The following is a 22,299-nucleotide window of genomic DNA, read 5'->3' as shown; positions in this document are numbered from 1 at the left end:
TAGCTTTTTTATCGATACAGATTACACTTTTTTTAAAATAAAAAAAACATCTAGAAAATTAATGGATGATGTTATAAGCACGGAAATAGTGCATATCTGGAGAGAGAGATTGTCGAGCCCTATAATAGAAGTCGATGAAATAGCATAATTTATCTTACTTGTTGAAGTTAACGGCTTCGCCATACTTTAGTATGTATCAAAATGGTTCTAATCACTTCATTATATCGACTTTTATTTCCTTTAAATTCATAAATGTACTTGAAGGTCCTCATGCTGTCGTTCTCAACGACAAACCAGCAGAGTCCACCCTATAGATGGGAAGGTAAATGTGACGTTTTATCCAATCCTTTTCGTCAGCTACACCCTTCTGATATTCATTGTAAAATGAATGTTTGCTTACATTTTTGTATGCTTGCATAGATTACCTGTATTAGATTTTCAGGGCATTACAGCAGTCATTTTTCTTTTTTTTTTTTTTTTTTTGCATATTTTAAAACTGTCTGGAATTGGACATTTGTTAACATTGTTACCAATATTAAGCATAAAACGCTTTTACTCGTATGTAAATGACCTAATTAAATTTTCAGAAAATTCCATGAATTTTGTTTATTTAGTTTTTACACAATTTTTTGAATATTTTGGATTTATACATTTTGAATGTAAACCTTGGCAGAACTATTAAACAAGAAAACTTGACGTCGACAAGGGAAAGAAAATGTCTCGCTCTTTCGCAATTTTATCTCACTAAAACCGAGACAATAAATAAATACATAAATAACCAAGTGAAATTAGTACATATTCATCATCGTTTTCGAGGCACAGAAGTTCCATAGAAAAGATAATCATTTCAATTTTCTATTTTGAACAGCATTTAAACACCCAACATTATTCACATTCTTATCATTGATAGAATATTAGGGTGTTCACTTGGGTGTCATCCAAGATGTATTAGCAACGCACTTGACAAAGAAATGCAAATTAAGATCAGATGCCATAGAAAGGCTGTATAAAATAATGATTCATGAGCTACTGTTTCGAGATTTCTGAATGTCCTGATTGAAAACAATATACAATGTAATTATCAAAAGGGTCGTTGGATAGACTTATACTAAAACATTCAAATCTGTTCACTAAATAAGGCAAACAATTGACAATTATCTAGGATAAGAGAATAACAAAAAATTTATGCAGACGGCTACAAACTCAAATAAAAGCCTGAATAAAATCTAATTAATCTATCAAGACAATTAGAATTTAAATTTTTTTAAATGTTTTTTCGTGATTTGCTGCAACTTTCTGCACTCTGTTTGAGTGATTGTCCGCTGTTTGATAATCAGTGTTACCTGAATTATGTGTACTCGAGTGAGCATCCATCTTGTTTAAATTATTTCAGTCGAATTGTTATATCATGCACTGTGCACCGTATGGTCAAATATTGCCTGATATATACATAGACAGCCCATCATTTGCTTTATTAATAGTTTGCTAGGTTTACATAGATCCAGCAATGTTTCTTAATCACAATATATATAGTTCTGGGGAATCACAATATATATATAGTTCTGGGGAATAATTGTACAAATATGCAGTTTCAATGGAAATAGATACATAAATGAGAATAATTTGTTCAGCTCACTACGGAAACATAGCAAACCACTGGCAATATTACATTTTGTTGTGACGAAATAAAATATTGTGAAATATCCATTTGGAATTAAGCACTGTACAAATGTGTGTGTGTGTGTGTGTGTGTGTGTGTGTGTGTGTGTGTGTGATTTGGATTTTTAACGTAGCTTTAACGATGTTTCAGTCATATCGCTACGATGCCTGCAGTGTGGCAGTTTATAGTTATGTCTAGTACTGGGGCATCATGCCGCAGACATGTAGCATGATGTCCCACCCAGTCAGATTATCCTGACACCAAGCCAACCAGTCCTAACACTGACCTCTTAATGCTGAGAGCCAAGCGAGGCAACTGTGTGTACCATTTTTGTAAGTCTTTGGTATGACTCGGCCGGGGATCGAACCCACGACCTCCCGCATCCGAGGCGGACGCTCTAACCACTAGGCCACCGGAGCGGTCTGTACAAATGTTATAGATACTACCAACCAATAAAAAATTGTTATGTTTTACTCTCCATTTTAAACACTCTTGAATGATAGAAATATCCGTTTGATTAATATTAGTTTCTTGTTTTAACTGACACGCTTTATTTATACAAGTGCCATCAAGTCTGCATAAAAGAATTCCAATAAAAATTGTATTCATTCCAAATTCTTGAGGATACGACTATCTGATTTTGATGATAATGAAGATGTTGCGGACGATAATGATCATCGTTTACAGTAAGGACTGTTTAATATTTTATGGGGGGGGGGTGATTTATTAAACGATAACGTGGTGCCTGAGTGGTCTGATCGTTGCCATCTGACTTTTATATGCGTGGGTTCGAGTCTGTTGGTATGTGAGAAAGCTTGCCAGTAGCTCACCGTGAGTCGGTGGTTTTTACCTGGTTTTCCAGAATTCTTCCTCCACCAGTTATTCTGACCGACATATATTGCCTATCATCAGCTGAAACAAATGACCATAACCCAAAGCAAAATATTAAAAGATGGCTGCTCATAGCAGAAAAGAGGAAAGACGCAGCAAAAAAAAAATATTATACGTACCGAATAGAAGGTATGAAAAAGAACTTAGTCCACTGATTTAGATTCTCAGGATCTTGGTTTATCGCTTTACTAATATCAATATATGTTATATCACATTGCACGGAATACCTCTGTATATCTGCAATTCCTGACCTTGACATACCGTGTCAAAGGACGCATACCAGAGAAGTAAGAATGTCGCTAGCAATCACATCTTAAGATGTTAAGGAGGGCTCATGCCGCTTGTTCTACATACCCGAGTCTACATGAGAGGTAAGGACTTTTATGTGGCCCTCACTAATTTTCACCAAGCTGACGTGGTTTAAATATTAAGCACGGAAATAGTTCATATCTGGAGAGAGAGAGAAAGAGAGAGAGAGAATATATGCACTTTAATGGACTCCGCGTGATCTAATAAAATTAAACTTATATAGTCATTATGAAGACTTTGCAGGTACTGACGAACCAATAGGCGTAAATGCACACTATGCCCCTACAGCAAGGCATTTTGCAATTATATTCGATATAATTCGTACTAATTAAGGGGTGTATGACACACTCTGATTGTGGTGTATTGTGGTATAGATAAGTTCTATGTCTTGGCGGTTACATGTTTATAACTATATATACTAGTGAATGTTAATTATTCATATATTGTTGTTCTTGCTTTTATTCTGAACTAAGGCCATTTTTCAACATATGATACGCTATCCAGGGAGCACCTTGAGAAGAACCACCGAGCTACGGGACGCTACTGGCAAACTTTCTCACATTGACACATAGGTCGAGCCCGAGACTCGAACCCATGAAGAAGAAGTGAGATGGAAGCAGTCTGTAAATTCGAGATGTTTGAACACTCGGCCAACAGGGACTCCATTGTTTCATACGTAAAAAAAATTCATGCATGTACATAGACGCAATTATCCTTTGAATTATTACACCTAAATGCAACTTGTGGTCCATTTAGCTCTGTTTGATACCCTAAAAATTGAAACAAATGAAACAACTAGTGTTGCGGATCAGACGTGTCGTTTTACAAACAGTCTTCGATTCATAGGAAGTATCTCTTGGGAGACCCTCGCCTCAGCAACATCGGAAAGATGCTGGAGTTACCTTCCTTGTAAAATAGACACTGGTGCAGAGAACAGAGTTTATGCACAAATTTAATGTTTCGTACACCTGCCTAATGTAAAACTTCATAAAAAATTAAAATGCATAAGTGAGATCGGAAAGGTCCATATTTTTGGATAGGTATAGTTAAGCAAAACATAAGAATATGATTCACTTGACCTGACAAGTAAGTGGAAATTCATAGAATAAAAGGTTAATGCACCCAACCCCCAAATTTACATATGCATTTTTCGTGCCCGAAGGCCATTTTTGAGAACACGTGATGCTCAGAGTGCAAATACAAGTCCTTTCCCTGGGTGGTAATTATGACAAACATTGTGTATTTAATAGCTTGATGCAATTCAAAATAGTTGTCATCCATTCAGTTGTTAGACATTATACTTGCCTTGAACCAACCAATTTTATCTCTTGCTATAAGTGGCTAGCTCTGCTTCCTAGCCGACTATTTGTATTTCACTGGCTACATAATGTTCAGTGACTGCACGAGGTGTACATGTCTCACATCAATTTCAAGAACAACATAAGTCGGAAAGACCAAATTCACAAATATATCCATATCTGTAATCATTACACAATCGTAGCTCATATAGTCACACCATAGCCTAAAGTTAAGAAATTTGCCAGGGACCAATTTGCGAATCTGTCCCGTGCCACATTAGGTTCCGATTAATAGTTTTCTTTCTATAAACCTTTGACAGCACATAACCTATGACAATAAGCCAGGCTGTCTCGTAAATTGTGCTCTCATTCTCATCGGTAAGCACTGTTTGCATAGGAAACGAAGTTGGCATCGGTATATATGTATTGAACTGCGGTGGAAGACAACAAGTTATATGACTTCCAAGTTAAACCGTACCTACACGAACCGATAAAAAGAATAACACTATGTTATTATTTTGCTGGTGATCGAATGTCACAGGTTATGCATACTATGGTAAGAACAGAGTTTAATAGTTTATATTTGAAAAATATATCTGACCAAAAGTGTTGTTTGTGCTGTGAGATAAAGAATGCAAAAGATTTTCGTCTAGACTGTCCAAAATACCCGGATTATAATGATCATATATTATACACACACCGATTAGCTCTCACAATTGAAACGTTATTGTTTGCAAGCCTACATTCGCTGACGAAAGAGCATGCACATGTTTTTGATAGTATGATAATAGCGATTTTTGCAAGAGTCCAGGTTATGATTGGTTTTATGATAATTTGGTCAGTTCTTTTGGAATGATAAATGATAATAAGTATTTAGATCAATTAACTTTGCTTATAAATAAATAGTATCTCAGCAACTCATCTTTTTTAAAGATAAAATTTATTTTTAAAACTTCGAGACCAATATCTGTTCTCAATAATATCTTGAAAGTGGCCTCAGCATGGATTGCATATAAGATTTTTTTAAAAATTACCATACATAATTAATGACAATCAAACTGGTTTTACTGCTGGTAGATCTGTTATGATACGGTTTGCATCATAACCTTCTTCTTATCTCTTGCTATGAGAAGGGATTACTCATAAGTTACTAAATGTCTTTGCCCATGGTTAGAGAGAGAGAGAGAGATGAAGGAGTTCAGCCTCTCTAACAAGGGTGTCACAAATAAGCGTGTAGATACGGATATATATATATATATATATATATATATATATATATATATATACATTCTAAAGATACATTTAGAAAGCCTTTATATTTAAAATACACGAAATACATATGAAATTACACTTTCCCATCGAGCGTACCAACTTCATTGTATAATTTCTGCCTTTTAGAATGTAATACAGATAATTAAATCTCGATTACTTCATGATATCCAATGAATATAGAACTCAATAGTTGCGATTAATGCAGCAATCATTTTGAAGAAATATATTTTACTAAATTTAAAAAGAATACTAATTTGGAATAGGTTACTAAACATTACTCATTATTAGTCACGTGCAATATAACTGATCCTGAAGAAACGTTTAGTTTAATGACATATATCGTTTTACTATTTTATAAAGCTTTTAAGTTGAATTTTCAATTATGGTTATGCAGATATCATTTCTTTTGCAATCAATTAATTTATTTTCATAAGCCGTAGTTGTTCGATATATTGATGTTCAAAGTTACTAAGATGCGATCAGTTGTCTAAGTCTACAAGGCGCATGTAACTGATTAGGTCTTGCATACCCTTCAGAGGCCCCCAAAATGCGATTTTGACAATATGACATCGACTTCAGGGCTCCCATTCCCAAGCTGGTAAAATAATTGTATTAAAAATGATCTCATGAGGAGGGATTGACTTGGGGAATAACTTCATCATCACCATCATTATCGTCATCATTATCATCTTATTATTATTATTATTATTATTATTATCAAAATTATTACGTGTATTTTCGTTCATGCCTGCCATTTCTGGGGGTGGGGTGGAGGGGCTGAGTTACGTACCTAAAATTACTTCTGAAATCTGTCACCAACTCAAACATATAGCTATCTCAAACAGCTTTATTTATATTTCTGTAGGAATATGTGTCGTCATAATTCAGATAATGATTCACACACTTGAATGCTATATATTTAATTAGAATTCGGAATTAGCAAATCTTCCAACTCATCAAATAATTATTTTCTTTCTTGGATTATTAGTAAGATTATCATGTTATATGTACTTCATGGTCCATTTAACACACGGAAAGAAGTAAATAAGCTTACTTTAGTGATGCAAAATGTTTGAGAAAGCGAACTGAAACCCTTTCTTCGTTGTTCCTTTACATCCTCTCTCTCTCTCTCTCTCTCTCTCTCTCTCTCTCTCAGATAACATTGTAACGTGATATGCATAAAGGTTCCCTTTGTAACTATGCGGTCTTCGATGTAACTCCCGATTCCGGCATTTTCGATGGTAAGTAGGTAAACCAAATGGAAGGTTAATGAGATCCCTTCCTGATTAACCAAATAAGTATACACACTTTCTGAGCATGGAAAGGTAAAAAAAGAATTTGAATATTCAACATGAATTCCACCTTTCGTCTGTTCTCACCCCTAGAATTTTACCCAACGGATAGGTTTTTGAGACGGGTGTGACAAAGTAGGAGAGTGCGAGGATATATGCTGTACAAATGCTTTCATTATTTTTGTGAATGAGTCATTTAATTTTATTAATTTTCCATAAAATCATTCTATATTTTAATGTTTTGCCACTGTCTAACACTATTATCTCATTTTAAACAAGATCATCATTTCAGTTAAGTGCATCTGTCAAGAAGGCGGCAGTGTCTGTTCCAGCTTAAGTGAGGTTAACACCATAATGCTAAATTAAATTATGCAACAGAATTTGAAAGGAACCAGGGAGTACAAAAGTTATGAAGGTTCAATTATAACGTTTAATAAAATTGTCCATATTTGCTCTTCAGAGATAGGACAGATATCAACAATGCAGAATCATGATAGTGGCTAGTTCTTCTTAGCCGACCATTAGTACAACACTATATAGATGCTATAGTGCAACGATGTGAGGTGTACATACATCATATCAATTTCAAAACAGAACATAAAAGAACAGCTAGTTTATTAAGACTGTAGGCCTCCAGCTTATAATAAAAAAAATATAATAAAACAGAGCATAATACACAGTGCGCCATAAACCGTATAGTGACATACGTTTATTTCAGCTGTTGATATTGATGATTTGAACAGCTGATCTCTTAGTTTAAAAACAAAATACAAACATTTTGAAACATTTGTAATAAGGCTGAGAGGACAGTAAACTTATACGTTTATCTTACGAAGGGTTGATACAATGCATCTCGTCGACATAAGAAGTACACATACATACACAATGATATTTATCTTCCACACAATTAATATTTTCTTTAAGACATTATTCGCAAGCCTTTGATCCCTTTCAATGTTAGGGTGTCTTCCTTGTTCAATCATCCAATCATGTTTAAAACATCGAAAAGATGCAAATAATTTTCTGAAAAGAACAGGTAGATCTAATGTTAAATATTTATCAATACCCAATGACGACTTATATTCACTTTAATAAACATATTTTGTAGCATTTTACTGGCCAGATCTGTAAGGATGAATCAGATAGATAGTTAGAAAACTGTTTCTTTCACCAATTTCTTGAACATGCCATGCTTTTTAACATAATATAACACGTTGGCATATGTATAATTTTCGTCCAACACTGTACACGTCTGAACATAAAGTTTGTACTCATATCTATTTCAAGAACAGCACAAGCCAGAATCGCTTAGTTCACACATATATCCATATGTTTTTTTACTTAACGCTAATAGCTGAAAACGCACGTGATAGCTTTGAGTCAGTACATGTAATAGGGGCCAGTTTGCAATACGATTATTTGTTTTTCGTACCTGTTACTTCAGGAATTAGTTCTTTCCTTCTTTAGTCTGAGTTTGTTTACATGGTTTTGTCAGGGATGTGATATAAGCCCGTGACGCAATACTGCTCTGGTGGAAATGTAGTTTAGTTGGAAGTCGCAAGTGCATGAATATCCCAGTCGACTCATCCACGTTCAACCGATTTCATCCTGTCTAAGCAAGACAGTCATATTAGCAATTTAGAATTTCGTTCTAGCGAAGGTGCAAGAGTTATTGCAATGAATTATCTTGGTATCCGTATAAAAGACAACTCTGTACACATTCGTAATTTGTCAAGATAAATATCCCCGGTTCGCTGGACTATTATTAATTTAAAAGAGTCTCATGCTAATGGTATGTTTTGGTCATTATCAAGGTCATCATCATTGAAACCTTCGAGTTTTCTGAGGCTAAGGTATTTGCAACATAAGTGAGTCCAGGGTGCACGTAACAGAATCAGTGTCGTTCCTAAGATGACGCAACGTAAATAAAATTAGAAAACATGATAGGTTTCTTTCTTCTGGTTTTGATCATTGTAATATGCAAGTTCGTGATGTTCATTACGGTGCCTTCCTTGCCATCGCTTTTGTTGTTCTGTGCATTCCTTTTAACCATCTTTGCCTTAGACATCTTTTTTTTTTATTTTATTCCATTAGGTTGGTTCTTTTCTTCATATTTTCACAAACCTACAATAAATACATCTCAACAAATTTGTCTTTATGTCACATTTTGGACATGACCTTTTATCCGTCTCTTTACTGGGTCATTTTATATTCAAATTATAATTTTGTATCAATCTGTTTACTGGGTCATTTAATATTCAAATCATGGCTTTGTATCGGTCTGTGTACTGAGCCATTTGATATTCAAATCATGACTTTGTATCTATCGTTGGCTTTTAAGTAACTACATTCAATTCTGTAATGATTAAGTTAACAGTCAAATTTTGATTGACAGTTAAACCGAGGATGAACAACCTTAAATAATTGAGAAATTAGTCAGAAGAGAAAGAAATTGTAATATAAGTAAATATACCAGGCATAATTGAACTTGGGGGACAATTTAGAAATGTTCACATAAATTCCTTTTTAATCTTAAAACGTAACTGAACTGTCTTTCACACCTAACAAATTAAACACTTTTGCCAAGCTTTTGTTAACGTCGTTTAGACTAATAAAGATCGCATCGTGTGATGCGGCCAAAACTAAACGTTATTAGTTTCATAACACGCGTACATCTTTCGTGCGTGCTTGGAAAATATTTGTAAACTATGATTAAACAGTAGTAACATTTTTAATGTTTCAAACGTTGTTACTATTTTTTAAACTATTTATAATTATACATTTCGAGCTTCAGCAACGCAAAAGCCGTACATGCATGGCTTATAATCGATTTTCAAGCTTCATTACCTCATACAGCCTGCAAAATGTAAAGTTAATGTCTTAACGCGATTAAACTTTTAGCAAACTGATCTATAAATGTAGCCTATTTGTGCGTTACTTAAATATTAATGTGCACTATTCTCACAATGACAAATAACAATAACACCTGTAAATAGTGTTATGTTTAAGTCACCAGTAAGATCAGTGCGTTTTTTTTTTGTTTGTTTTGTTGGTTTTTTTCAGTAGGACAATCGATTTCGGACTTGCGCCAGGAAGAACAATCTCGTAAAATGAGAATATCAACCCATTGATTCAAGGGCACGGTCCGTTATTTTGATTTATATATTGGCTGGATATAGTAGGCAAATAAGTTCCGCATACCAAATAATGTATACAAAAGCGACAAAGCCGTTTTATAGATCTGATCAATTAATTTCAAGAACTCGTCCATAATCTAGCTATGTTTTTCTAGGTCACATAGAGTACATGGCCCATATATTGATCCACATATTGACACCTTTATTTAAGTTTACTTTTCAAAACATGACAAACACTGACCAATGAGTTAGTGTAAAGCAATTACGTTTATATGAAAAAATGAAGAACACAATCATGTATATCTTGGTAAATGATACGCTATGAGGATAGATATAAATAGATTGATATGTAAGTCCATCGATAGAAGGATACGATTGTAGAATGAATTAATTGATTTAAGGACAGAGATAGGTTGATAAAAAATACTGATATAACATAAGTTAAAACTGAGTTCAACGAGTATCAAATAGAAAAGACTCCAGTACCCCGACTAAACTACTTTCCAAATATATCCACCATTAGTTTCCAAATGAAAAAGAAATTTGTGCTTTGAAAAGTTTTGACATTACTATTCACTGTCGTCTATACTTCACTAACGAACATTTTGCTAACAATCTATCCATGTTAAAAATTATTTGGTAGAAAAATAATTTAACATCAAAGTTTAAGGTAGCATAGAATGTTCCAAAAAAAATGAGTGCGTAACTAATAATGTAGCAATTGTAAGTTATACAAACCATTATATACTTGCTTGCTTGTATATTAAATAGCAAAACCAAAACAGTGCTCAGAGAACATTTTATTTTTGTATCAAATGTCTAACTATATCTCGGACAAGTTCCAACTGTTTCAGAGCAACAAAATGTAAATATATATCAAAAATGATAAACGTGTAATACATCATTTATATCCCCTTATATTAATCACGGAAGTCGTCATTTCAAGAAAGAATACATAAAAGAAGATTGATTACGCAGAAGCATCTGCATAATACATTAACGTTCTTATCGTTCTAGTCATCGTAAACCATGTTTGCTTCATGTATTTGGAACCTGGTCCAGGCCGAAGGCATTGTACACATTTTAATCACTCAAGACGTTGTTGCAGGAGGGAATAGAAACATAGATCAGGAAGAAATACAAAAATTGATTATGTATAACTGCATTATTTCAACGTCATCGTTCGTATCATTTTAATCCTGATACACCCTATCCATTCTTCTTTAAATATTTGGAGAGTTGACGAGGCCGAACACATTCTGAGGAGAACTGCACCTGCATTCCAGCGTGCCAGTAACTCGATAGCACGTGCCGCCCCAATCGGTACATTTCCCCCATATGTCCCCCTTGTCATAACAACGGCCAAACCTGTACCAGCACTGTCGCCCGTCCGTTCGAGCCATGAAGATACAGATGAGAATGACAGTAATGGAAGGAAGCCTCATCTTGACTATGATCTGAAATGAATATATTTTGTACTCTCAATCTCATAGAAATTTAGTGTAAAATCCTATCAAAATCAACCATAACTTTCCCCTCCCTTTCCAGATCTCTCCTCTAAAATTATTTAACTTTCAAAGAACCTGCATTTGCTATTGCCCTTTACTAGATATTAGTGATAATACCACTACACTCTAAGGGCCATTGTCCCAAGTCTTAAGATGAGCTTTCTGTCTTGGAATTATCATTTACCATCTGGCTATATTTCTCGTCAAGTAATAAATATTAGCGGTCCATAATATGATGTGCGGCAAGTATCAACTGCTCGCCAACGTTATTTTATAGGATGAGTTTTCAAACTGTTATTTCACTCTTTTCCAGGAAGTCAAACATGATATGTATGCACCACGGAGTATCCACTCTCATTTTCAGGTGTCTAAGACGCATAGCAAACTATGCATTTAATGTAATAACCTACGTGATCTTTGGTGCGCGACGAATGCAATAATGGTTATATTTCGGACTAGGTTCGAAGTGCTACCAAAAATGTGCTAAAATCGGAAACAAAACTAAGGATACTAAGCTAAAGATGACTAAGAAACTGTGTTCCTCAATGACGTTAGCTGTTTGCAAACTCCTGCCTTCAAAAGCATCTCGCCATCTGCTAATGGTTATCGTACATGATTTGGGCATATAAATCTATATATAATTGAATTTTTGTTTTCTCATTACGATTGAAAGCAATCAGATTGGCATGGCCATTTTAAATTTCCCGGTTCATAACTGAATGAACCCAATCTTTTCGAAGTCACTCTTACCTGCTCTACTTTTCTTAACATAATACACATTGCCTATTATATTTAGAATAAAAGATCACTCAAACTCAGACATATTAAGCTATATTTAAATATGAACCAAATACTGGACCTTTTCCTAGATAAACGAGATACTGAACTATTTTTGTTTGCTAATGCTACAATTAAAATATACTTTAAATGAATAAATAAGCATGGTCTGCCTTTATTTATTGATGTGAAAGACATGACGATACCATAAGCAATGTGTTTATGTATTAATGCCTGATATGAAATCTATATACCGTTGCAATATGGAGATTTTAAATTTGTTTTGTAGAAGAAAAAAAATATAAAGATAAGAAAAGAGATAAACACTTTGTGGCCAGAGGTGGATTCGAACTTACAACCTTCGCATTAACGATTTAACCATTTTGGGCTAAGCAAAACGTCTGACATATAAAGTATTAAATAATGCATACAAGCCTATATGCTAGGTGAGGTGAAGAATTCGTACAATCCAGGTATTATATAAATCCAAATTAATTTGCGGACCATTGACAAATGAAGGCAGATTTTCATAATGTATACATACTTATTTAATGGTCCTTGTACACGGTATCCCAGCCACAGTGAGCGTTTAACTTTTATTTTGTTATGCAGTCCATTTAAAACCAACCGCTTAACTCGTGAGTGAGAATCGTGACACTACAGAAACGTGGTAATCCATCCTGAATTGGCTGTTAACCAGTCAGGTTATGATACACATACCGGATTTATGCTAAACAGTGCATTTTGTCAAACTTCATTTAGAGAACCACATAGCCCCTTCTGAATGAATCAATGAATGAAACAGTATAGCTATCGCTGGATTAATTATCCCCCATAAGGCAAGTATGTACTTAGGATGATGAACTTAAGGTTTCGCGTCTTAGAAATAAAGCTGTCAGAAAATTATACAGTCATTCCTTTCTTCCACAAAAGTATACACATTTTCGTTGTTGATTATGTTTAATTCCATTTTCGCAAGTCACTGTGGATAGATGAATGTGGGTGAAAATGATACAATGTTATAGACAATAATGCACCCCTAGAGCAATGAAAATATTTGCAATTAAAAAAAAAACAGTTACCGCACAATCGTTGCTTTATACAGTGTTGCTTACAAAGTGTTGCATTTGTAATTGCTGCTATATGAAAACGAATGCACAAAAGACCATAATTATCGCAAACAGTGCTGTCGGACAAGAGAAGAGAACATGTAATCAGACTGAGGTGATGCCCATTACGCTGTCAGACACGCCCATGTATCACGGGGTAAAACCGATGTGACTCATGTACATGTACACAAAACACAAAATAACCCGAAGGTATAGCATATATTCCTATTATTCATGTGTGATTATCAAAGAATGTGTTCCCAGCCGAAAAACGGATGCACCTAAAATGATTATCTGTTAATAAAAAAATATGTCTTCAATTGTTATAAACTGTAGAAACACTCTTGTCTTACCAGTTTGCAACCGATTTGGGGAGTAAATGATGTTATAATACTGTAAAGTTGCACACATTGCGTCACAGTAGGTTTTTTTTCCTTTTCATCTCTATAAAATTATAAGAATTAAATAACTTGGACTCAGTTAATGATCACTAATGAATAATTCAAAACGTAAAACCAAATGCGTAATTACTTAACTAAAGCTAGTGAGTATTTCTTAGTAATGAATAGGTAATACCGTGTAACACACAATACAAGTGTCTTATTATTTATGATGGTTTCAATGCAGCGCTTTCCAACGGCTACAATTTGGATATATTGACCAACCCATAACTTTAATTACGATAAATATTTGCTTGCAAAATTTTGTCAACCAGTCGAACGAGTCAACCACAGACAATTGTTGTTGTTGTTGTTGTTGTTGTTTGGTTTAACGCCACTTTTCAAAGCAAGAGAGTCCATACATAGTGGCCAGTAAAAATGGTGGAGGAAGAACCCGGGAAATCCCCGAAAAGAACCACCGACCCACGAGAAGCTACTGGCAAGCATTCTCACGTACTCACATTGGCCGATCCCTCAACCACAGACAAACGAAAGCGCAACGTAAGAGATTTTGCTGGATCGGATTTTCAGGTGGCCCACCCATCATATTCAAGTACAAGCAAAGTAGCTGGGATGAGAACGAGGTATATTCCAAATGGGTGGACCCAAATGAAAACCAGGTCCCCGTATTTGGTTTCTTTCGGATTTTATCGTTGGCCAAAACATGGTACACATCTTGTATGAACTCTAACAATATATGATTCATAATATACGTGTCAATAAAAATAAATAGTCCTTTTTTTTCTAAGACTAATTTTTTTTAATAAAAAAATTCAGCTTAGCAACAGACGACAATAAAACTGCAATTTGGCCCTTTTCCCGACTCCTGTTCTACCTAGTACATATCAACATTGTATAGTATTGACTAATATTTCTAACCGCTCCGGTGGCCTAGTGATTAGAGCATCCGCATCGGTCGAGGGTTCTGTCCCCGGCCGAGTCATATCAAAAACTTATTAAAATGGTACTAACAGCTGCCTCGCTTGGCACTCAGCATTAAGAGGCTAGTGTTAGGACTGTTCGGTCTGGTGTCAGGATAATATGACTGGGTGGGACATCATGCTACATGTCCGCGACATGATGCCCTCATGCTAGACATCACTATAAACTGCCACACTGCAGACATCGTAGCGATATGACTGAAAAAGTATTAAAGCTACATTAAAAATCAAATCACACATAGACACACACACACACACAAATATTTCTTAACCGCATATGTCATTAGAGATAAGGAAGTACAAGATTCCACCTTATCCTCTTTGTGGAACACTGTTCTTTATAACCTGTGATGTGTTAAAGGCCGTTAAATAAGATCAAAATACAATTATGTAACAGCATACATGTAGCGACTTAATATCAGTAAACAGATTTCAGATATATGGACAGTCTTCATAATAACGATAAATGGGCTAAACAGAAGACTGCATGTAAATAACATAATTTGCCTTTAAGGCACTGAAACGTATAAATATTTAATTAAACTTACCTCAGGAAATTGTACGTTATATAGACGAGTTTGGAACAGGTAAGCTGTGACGGTTTCAGTGTAATGTACAACGAATACTAGTCGACTTATTTGGCGGTGATTTTATTTACACTCCGGTAAACAGAACACTCCTTACAGTTTACCCGTTTGAAATAATTATTGTCGTCGCGTCACAAGGAAGAGACAAAACGGGTTGAAGGGCACGCTACTTCAGGGTCTTTTTAATAAATTAAATTGAAACGTTTGATGCATGTATGCACTTTATTTACATTAATGAATGAATAATTTAGTTTTACCCTATGTTGCTTTATTGAATACCCCCACCCATTTACAAATATTATAAAAATCAAACAGTATAATGGTCAAGAGTCCAAAGTTTGGTTGATCCGACAGTTTGTAACATCGAGAAAAGGATTCAAAGGTTCACAAACTAGAAGGTTGTTTTATTCCTAAGGATTTTTACAACAATGAGTCCATAGGTCCGAAGGGTCCATTAGTCCGGAAACATTTGAATGAAAGATTCACAAGTCCTAAGGTTCAGAAGATAACTGAAATTAGGTTCCTTGTTTCTAACATTCAATAATTTAAAAGTGTGTTTTATTGACCCGGAATAACACACCTTCGAACCACGGAACCTTCGGACTATTAAACCTTTCATTCGAACCAGTGAACCTGTGGACTACTAAACCCTTCTCTCGAGCGAATAAACATTGGATTCACGCACTTTCTTATAACTGAATCTTGAAACAACTGAACCCCTATTTCGAACTGATGACCCTTTAAATGAATGACCATTCTACACAGTGAACCTTTCTTTAGTAACGTAGAACCTTCGGACGATCGAAGTGAACCAGAACCATATGTCAATAATTAAAGTTATCTAAAGGCTATATGAATACATTTGCATGTATATAGCTATGTAGTTGAGAAAGGGTTAGAATGTACATATAGTCAGAAGAAGATAAAAACCAGACATAAGCATGTATATAAACAGTAATTTGATAAGTCGGAAAGGGTTTCGAGAGAGGGAATAAAATTAGGAAAAAAGATACAGTACTGAAAAATTAAACAACCAAGAACAATCTTCCAGCCAGGGAAACTCATTAACCTACGATATCTGGAACCGACATCTACTTTTCACAGCATCATACTGGTCGTTGTTGTCTTTAAAACAAGTTAATTAGAGCTAGAGACCTTGTCAATTTTCTTTTCTTTGCCCAGAAAAAACAGTAAATTCATTGTGAACACTTATTTTGTCCCTTCTCGTAACAGTTATCATCTAGTCACTTTGAAATATAAGCAACAGGGAGGTCGTACAGACCACTATGAAAAAGGTCCGATTTGTAAAATCAACGCTTCTACCAAGAATGGACAGGAAGTAATTTCCATACTATTTATTTCAGTAGTATGAAATTATCGATTTAGAGAAAGGATATGGGAGATTGCACATACAAGGTCAGAAAGATAAACCGAGGCCTCTAATGTGTCGGTTAGTCCACCACCTCCTTGACCTTGTGTGTCAAATTTCCGTTCGTCATCGTTCACGAACCGAGACATTCGTGCTGGTCCTTCCACTCGGAGGGGGTTAATAAAAATGATGACAGGTTTCTCAACCAAAGATTTTATCTAGACCAATGCGATATCGTGTTGTCGGATCAAGTAAACTTATCGTGATAAATCCGTACGGAATTTTCTGAGCATTAGCAAAGACGTTCTTCAACCTAACCATGTCCATCTCACCGGAGCACAGTTTCTCGTGGATGTCCTCAGAGTGTGACTATCAACGCCATTAAGTATAACCAAAATATTGCAGTTGTCCCTGGTAACCTTGGGAATTTGAATGTATCACTTCGTGACGTAGATCTCGACTGTGTTTTGTATGTATGCCTCGAGAATATATCCTAGCTGGATTAGTTTGTTTGTCTAATATAACATAGTCGTACGCTATGAGATTGTTGAAATCCCCGTTAAGTTCATCGACTGATGTTGGATCATCGATGTCAGTGATAAATTCAATAACATTATCGTCATCCTTTTCCAGATCTTTTGCATTTTTATTGAATTCATTAAGAAGCTCATGAATGGTTTGCAAGACAACCAAGTGTGATTGCTGCTTTAAACAACGAAGTTATGCGTGGAATTTCTATGAAACCAGTCAATGCAATCTCGAAGAAAGACATACCATTTAAGCGACTTGACTCTTTCTCACAACAACCATTACTCGGTAACGTGACGGTCGGGTATTGATATAAACCCGGTGAACTTGAAGCTGGTAAAAAGGAGCAACCGATCCTATCTGGCGTGTAACCACACAAAATATTTCCAATGTGGTAAGATCTACACCAGGCCTTCAATCTACAGACTAGATTCAACGGCTCATCAGCGTGAATTTGTCCTTGAATAATTATAAATAATTCCTGAGAATATTCAATTACCGCCGGCATGGATTCGCTAGCAAATCAAAGCACTAGCGTGCCTACGTCGGTTACATTCAAGACAGGCTAGCATCACATTTACACGTCTATGACCGAGATTACTATTAATTCGATCCATGGTAAATTATCGTGGGTCATTAAAAAAGTATCGCTACATCATTATAGTGCTACAACAAATACATTGATCTTTTGTCGTTTCTTCAGCATCATGATAAATTCAACGTCAAGATCAAATTAGCGTTTATATTGTCTGGCATGTCGCTTAGAAACTAGCTAATTTCTCCATTATCATGTCATCGTCAGTTTTCTGAGCTTAATTATCTTCCACAGTATAAACTATCCTGTGTTCATCAGACGTGTTTGTAACTCTCGATATTACTAAGTACACTAGATTTGACCATTCTACACGATCATCGACTATCCAAATATTTGTGTCATCGATTGTTATACTCTATGACGAAAGAATGGTTATTGCATATCCTAGGATCTGCTAAAGCTTTCTCATCAATGTCCACAAGGAACAAGAACAATATCATTAAGAACGAGTTTTTGTTTCTTCACGGATCCCGGAACCCTAATGTTAATATTTTGTCGACGAGTATCTGCTGTGCGATAGCATAATGGGACCAGTAGATCTGGAAATTTTTCCTTGCAAAGTCAAAAAAATAACGTTGAAGTGAATCACGAACTATTTTCCTGCATGCAACTATCAGGTCAGTAGGTCGCCATAAGTTGCTAAAATAATCAATCGTCGCTTCTTGAATTATCTCACGAATCATCCAGCATTGCTTCTCATTGGATTTAAGTCTAATCATCGTTTTTAGCTTCTTCAATGATTCATCGCTGGCCCTCTGGTCCTCTAACATTTCTACATAATACTTTACATATTGTTTCAACCAACAATGCGGGTGATTCTCCGGAAAAGGTGGTGGTTGAACACCATCGCCGCACACGACAATCAACGTCGATTTCGACGACACCAATCAAGAAAAAAATTTAAAGTATCTTTAGATGCCATACGTATCTTTGCCCGTTGATGATCCTAGAATATATTTCTCGCCCATTCTTTTTGGAGTCCACGCATCACCGCGTCATCGAAAGAAACTGTGATAAGTGTAAGACTTAACACCTCTCTCTTTCATCTCCCTGGCAAGTCGGTTAGTTGGGGTTAGCACTACCTTGTCAGAATACCTAAACAATCTGAACGCGCATGTAGTTTTATCAGAACCACCAGGACCATTATGATAAACCGTTTTATGTCGTGATTTAGAATCATTAACTGATGGTGCCAACGATGGTTGTGACAAAAGTAGATTTCTTTTAAACCAAGGATGAGGATTATAAACTGCAGATTCTGGATAATTACATATGATTTCATTTTTTACTCGCCATTGGTCCCATGGAGTATCGCCAATGCTTATCGGAAGTTCATCTAGCACCCCTATGCTTGACACGCTGATTAAAATTAATCTGTAACTATTCTGACAGCGTCCTTAGGGAATCGGTTAATCATCGATAACATGTTTGTTGGCGTATAAGCAAAGGTTCAAGATCTCAAATGAGTAAACTGCGGAGAATCACCATCATAGTAACTGGTAATGGTGCCTAGCTTGGTTCCATCTGGTATATTTACAAGTTCTCTATCCACAAATACACAGTTTTTTGTCGCAACAGCAATTATAAAGTCGAGTTATGAACCTTTTATGATAAATCTTGGACAACTGCGCTTATTACCAGATGAGGCTCCATGTGTAAATTTACTAATGACTTTGATACCTATATCCTTTGCAAATCAATTCTCATCCTTGTTGTCGACGGGTTTTTAGGCAACCAAACTGAGGTTTGTGGTCTATACGAAATTATTGCCTCACTCACTGTCATCGATAACAATATCTTCTCATCAGCATATATCTCAATAACGCTATTGGAGCCAAACCACGTTTGTTTTTTTGCGCATTTATCACTGAAATTCATCTCTGTATTGGGTTCTTTAAAATGACGACCCAACCAAGCAACAATGATCGGATAAACAGTCAATTTAAATCAAAGTCAGGTAGTAGCCATTTATCGCAACTTGAGTCATTTCATGTTTCGGATGCCCAAATATCTCAAAAAAAGGCATACAATTTAGAATAACGCCCCGCATCAACATCAGGTTCATAATTCAGTGGATAAATGGCGTAAACAACTGCCGTCACAGGATATGCTCGCTCATAATATGGCTTGTCAATTCCAGTTATCATCTTTGGTTTGGAATTTTCGTTTAACGTGGCAACATACTGACGGTGTTGTGATTCCTGAATAGGGTCACGTTTATCACGGATAATCCATAATATGTCAGCGTAAACGTCATCAGTGACAACATCACTGACGGCAACTATAAATTTTATTCCAAACAAGTATATTTGGATCGCTAGCAATCCATCGTCAAGATAATCAATAATCGTCCTTGCTCGTTAGTTGTTCATCGAAGCATCGATGAAAATATCGTCTTGCTTAATTCTGCATGTAGTCCAAACATGCACTGCTTCATCATCGCTTACCTCCTTCTTAAATTCATGGATACAACTGCGTAACTGCAAATTTGGTACTATTGATCATTTTCTCTTATCGGATAATCTGTTAAAATCGAACCTAGGATGAGAAGGTTTGATCGTGGCTAATCTTACAAACTCCTCCAATATATAAATGAGGCAAATATATTTATAATTAAAGATCAGCATAGATCAATATAGAATGACGTCACTAGCAAAGAATAGTTGCCAATGGTTAACGATTGTATCAACAACCCCCTGTGGCAAGTCTTGCTACTATAATTATTGCGGCTGTCATCAAACGAGTGTGCAACGAGCGAGTTTAGGGCCCAACCCATATTTGATAATAATGAGGCAAATCGCACAGGTGTAATCAGAAACTGTCGAATAAAAAAGTAAGTCGATTCTTTTATTAATATTGGTTACAGCATGATCTGTATTGGGGAAAAATATCTCTCCGACAAATTTGTTCATAAGTGTTTCAATGGTTTGATCAATGATGGTCTTGTTGATCATATTAACGGCCAAAAATGTTATATTTCTTTACAGAATCTTAAAGCTCTTACTCCGAAACAAAATTGTTTTAGAGGAAATAAGGATAAACATAGCAAACATCCACAGTCAGTTGGATCTGTAAATTTACACACAAGTGATAAAAAAAGATTTTCCATCAATGACCGAGGATGGAAAGTATCTAATATTCATCCATATTCAGTACAGCTTGTCGCATAAGGCATAACCAACACAGTGTTATCGAATGTACCTAAACAAAAAATAAAATTTCAGTATATATTATTAAACCACCTTAGATTCCCTGGATTGCTGTCATTAGTGGCTGTTATAGATGTGTTGATGAAACGCGTATGAAATACACCAGCTTTCTAACACGTTCACTGACGTCAGTGATTCTACCGGATACATCTGCGAGTGCTTTGTTACTCTTTGTGCCTGACTTTTTAATGTTGGTAGATTCGCTTGCAAATTGGATGATCTGATTGTTAATTTCGGCGAGTCGAGCTGAACAAGAATTCATCGGTGGTTTTACAAAGTTTATGAAAGTTTTGCAAACATATTTACATGAACATCATACACAGCTCTCAACGTGGCTAATATATCACTGCGCTGCAATTGTTGTCCACGTATTTGTTCGATGCGGCGTCATCGTCAGACACTGGTTCTCTCAGAGCAGTAGTTATATTACTGCCCACGTTGAGTTCACCAGTCACTGTATCACCGGTTTTAGCAACATCATCTGGTTTCTGATCGTTGTGATTGATACGCTTGAGTGTCAAATTATTCCGCCATTAGTTAATACAGATAAATCCTCGGGTGTCGTACCTAAAATTCGTCGGACAAAATCAACCCACATAATATTTATTGTTTTTAGAAGATCCAGTAAAACAACAATTTCATCGTTGTCAACCCCAACGAGATTCCTACGTTCAGCAAGCTCATCTTGAGTCTCATACCAGCTTTCTTAACTCCAGAGACAGATGTTCCGTATATATCATACATTATAAACTTAGAGTTGTTTATAATGACGGATCGCTAGTGATCTGCTGCTATGTTTGTGAACGACTTTATGCTGTGGTTCTAGTGGCCTTGATATAGCATTGAGTACAGCAAGTGTTCAGGACCACATATAGGTGGATCTGTTATTGTCTGTGTTGGTAACTTTAAATACCAGATCGATAGAGTGCTTAGCACTCTACTGGCAGATCCGCTGATATATTTTAAAAAATTCTTTTGGCTGCGCTAATCCATACGAATCAAACTAAACAACACTACGTGGATCAGCAGCATAGTTAACCCAGTGAGTACCAGGGCCAGAACGACCATCAAGATATTTCGTAATAGCTTCTAGTCATTGTCGAGCTAGTTTAGCTGTACGAGATTCCATAGTTAGCGCAGAATCACTCGTTATTATTGATGTATGTGCGATTTAATTACGTAACTTAATAGCTGTTTTTACCCCCAAGGTGAGGACCAACACGGATGTCTCGAGTCGTGAACTATGACGAACAGAAATTTGACACACAAGGTAAATTGGGGGGGGGGGGGGCAACCGACACGTTAGAGGCCTCGGTTTATCTTTCTGACCTTGTATGTACAATCTCCCATATCCTTTCTATAAATCGACAATTTCAT

At 35.8% G+C, this 22,299-nt stretch overlaps 1 long non-coding RNA gene across 1 annotated transcript; it reads right to left on the bottom strand.

The window, feature by feature from the left end:
- Nucleotides 1–10,646: 10,646 nt before the first annotated feature.
- On the bottom strand, nt 10,647–15,320 carry LOC149783135 (uncharacterized). Its single transcript, XR_016413995.1, has 2 exons — nt 15,183–15,320; nt 10,647–11,316 (listed from the first exon to the last, which is right to left on the bottom strand). It is a non-coding gene; the product is annotated as an uncharacterized LOC149783135 (long non-coding RNA).
- Between the last annotated feature and the right edge of the window lie 6,979 nt (nt 15,321–22,299).

Source organism: Sinohyriopsis cumingii, chromosome 14 (assembly GCF_028554795.1).
Source record: "Sinohyriopsis cumingii isolate HCF-2022 chromosome 14, ASM2855479v2, whole genome shotgun sequence".
NCBI lineage: Eukaryota > Metazoa > Mollusca > Bivalvia > Unionida > Unionidae > Sinohyriopsis > Sinohyriopsis cumingii.
The sequence above is the reverse complement of the archived record's forward strand: the minus strand, read 5'-3'. Positions and strand labels throughout refer to the sequence as shown.